This window comes from Magnolia sinica, chromosome 13 (assembly GCF_029962835.1).
Source record: "Magnolia sinica isolate HGM2019 chromosome 13, MsV1, whole genome shotgun sequence".
Taxonomy (NCBI): domain Eukaryota; kingdom Viridiplantae; phylum Streptophyta; class Magnoliopsida; order Magnoliales; family Magnoliaceae; genus Magnolia; species Magnolia sinica.
In genome coordinates, this window is record NC_080585.1 from 5822415 (window position 1) to 5825317 (window position 2903).

Below are 2903 nucleotides of genomic sequence, written 5' to 3' on the forward strand. Positions count from 1 at the left end.
CGCCCAATGAATGAATGAAACTCGTTTTTATGAAAAAAAAAAAAAACAGACAAGCGGATTGCAATCGACCCATCTGGACAATAATATGTCCATATAGGGGCTCCCACGGGGCCCACTGTGATGTATTTGTTGATCTATGCTGTCCATCCATTTTGTCAGATCATTTTAAGATATGAACCACACAATGAGGCAGATCCAATGCTCAAGTGAACCACACGAGAGATGAATCTTGTGCTTAATGCTCTGTGCATTTAATGCAGCCCATCATGAATCTCTTTTGGACTGTAGCTTAAAACCCAAAAACTCGAGTTGGTTCTATAGCCAGCTGGGTCAGGCTCGACCTATTCTTTGCTTGACTCGACCGGCTTGGCATTCAATAATTAAATGAAGTATTCGGAGTTGTCATAAATATTTAAATGGTTTTGCTAATGTCCCCACCTTCGTGTGAACATTAACAACCTCCCCAAAGCTTTTAAATGCCACGTGGGATGCGTAATCATAAATCATGATGGTTCATTCAACAGTTCCATTGGAACAACCATGGAATTTTGGAACGATGATGGCAACAGTTGGTAAAATTGTCCATTTGCAGACCAATCAGACAGGTAAGATTGTCTAATGGAGGAGATTGCCCATCCATGGTTGAGCCCACCAGATGAATAGCCTGGAGCACCAGAAAGTGGGTTATGTGGTGGTAGTTGTGTGGTTGAACAAAAAATAAATGCTGTTTTGTTACTTTGAACATCATATAATCTGTTTACATAAAAGGAGTTACTAGGTTTCTTCACAACTATAGACATAACAAAAGGGATGCTTCTCAAGCCTAAACTGCACCAATGAGGGAGGATTCTTGTAAGCTATTTTAGGAAGCAGTTGGGCTGAACTTCCTTGCTCTTCAATGGTATTACCACCATTCTATCAGCAGCAACATTCATTTCTTAAACTTGTTAATTTTTTATTCATTTATTTTTGTATTTTTTTACCAGCCACTTCCCCCAGATGAAGAAAAACAGCTGAAGGATACATTGCAGGATATTATTGGACATGGGAAGACGGTGAAGCTTGAACAGAAGGTACTCCTTGATAGCACATGCATATGCCAACCGCTGATTCTTCATCAGTGAAATTTGTCTTGTATATTGCTTATTCTCAACCCACCCACCCACCCAAAAAAGAAGTCTATCAAATAACCTTCTTTGGCCACGTTATAACTGTGTAGTGGCAGAATCAGTGTTCTCATTATGAACCTAAGCATTAGAGCTCAGCCATGGCAAGTGTGAAATGGCATTAGATGCTTGTTGGTTTTCTCATTATCCCTAAATTGCCCCCTTAAAACAACATATTCTTTTTTTTTTCCCAACTAATTTGGGACAGAATCTTCAACCTTGAACTAGCAACATTGAGCACTGTCCAAATGCTCCACTCACAAAAAATGCTTCTTTACGAACCAAAAAAAAAGAAGAGAGAAGTAAATCAATGTCCCTATTCTCTCGCTGGTTCATTTCTTGGTTCAGCAGCATGCTGGCTATTTACTTGAAGACATGATCCATTAAAAAAAGAGAGAATTTATTCTTTCCTCCAGTTTAATAGAAGCCTGTCTGCTACATTCTTCACAGATTGATCAAAGCATTCAGGGGGGATTGGTGATTGAGTTTGGGCAAAAGCTCTTTGATATGTCGATCAGGACGAGCAAAGCAGATGGAGAAGTTCCTGAGGGACCCTGTCAACTTCGAGAGCTTCTAGAAGCTTCTGGCCATGTTTGCATCAGCCTGTTGAAAGACCCTGCTCTCATAATTTCCTTTTACTTTAATTGCCATTGATGTTGGACTGGGTTTTTTCCTTAACGGGTGGGTCTTTTCCCTTTCCTTTTTTGTGGGGGTGGTGTGGGTCTCCATCCACCTCTAAAATAAAAGCTAGAAATGCCAGGAGGGACACTCCTTACTTTTATCTTTTCTTGAAGTCTGTTTTTTTTTTTTTTTTTTTGGTTTTTAAAATTTTTTTTAACATTGTTTGGATAACACCCAATAAGTTACTTTTTTCATTTAAGTCAACAAGTTACTATTTTAACACCAGTTTGATTTTCCAATTACGATGGTGATGTAGAGCGGGTCGCGGACAGTTTCATGGCCAAGATGGATCAGAAAAGGCCCGGTCGACGACAGAAGTGATCCAGACTATCGGACCTTAGATCGGGCGTATCTAGCAATCCGAAATAAGTTAGCTGACGTAAAATATATGATTTTGGGGTAGAACGAGCTACTTTAGCCAACCAACCCAGCTATGTTGGGTTGCGCAGCCCGGAATTGCGAAAAACCCCTTGATTGATGGTTGTTTCCCTGTTTTAATTTCGTTTTTACTATAAATAGTAAGTTTTAGTTTGATTATAACTCTTCATCCATTGGGCTTTAGGAGTTGCGCCCAACGTGAAAAGAGCTTAGAATAATTAGGGGAACGGTTTGGTGAAGCCAAATAGGACACTTACTATTTTTGGCCAAAAACCTTGCGCACTAGTAGACATCACGACCGTCTATAAATAGTAAGTTTACTATTTATAGTAAGTCACAGATTCTAGGAGTTTGAGTTGTAGTTTGATTATGATTTCTTTCCCATTACTTGATACCCTTATTTAAAGGGTTGTGAACTCGTTTTTAATTATTCATTAATCAATTTTGAATTTATTAGAATTTATTTCTAATTTCTGCTTTCTTTCCTCGTGGATTCGAGAAGTCTGTGTGAGGAGTCCAGAGAAGTTCCATGGATTCGGAATAGTTATCCTCTTGAGGAAGACGGTGCTCGACCTCACGTCCTCCCCTGCGTCAGTTTGGTATCAAAGCAAGGTTTCCCCTCGGATTGATGGCTTCTAACGACGGGTCGGGCAACAATCCCATGGGCGGTGCTCCAGG

General features: G+C 39.9%; 1 long non-coding RNA gene across 1 annotated transcript; it reads left to right on the forward strand.

Moving 5' to 3' along the window:
• The first annotated feature begins 290 nt into the window (after nucleotides 1–290).
• LOC131222561 (uncharacterized) lies at nucleotides 291–1976 on the forward strand. Its single transcript, XR_009160107.1, has 2 exons — nucleotides 291–1073; nucleotides 1617–1976. It is a non-coding gene; the product is annotated as an uncharacterized LOC131222561 (long non-coding RNA).
• The last annotated feature ends 927 nt before the right edge of the window (nucleotides 1977–2903 follow it).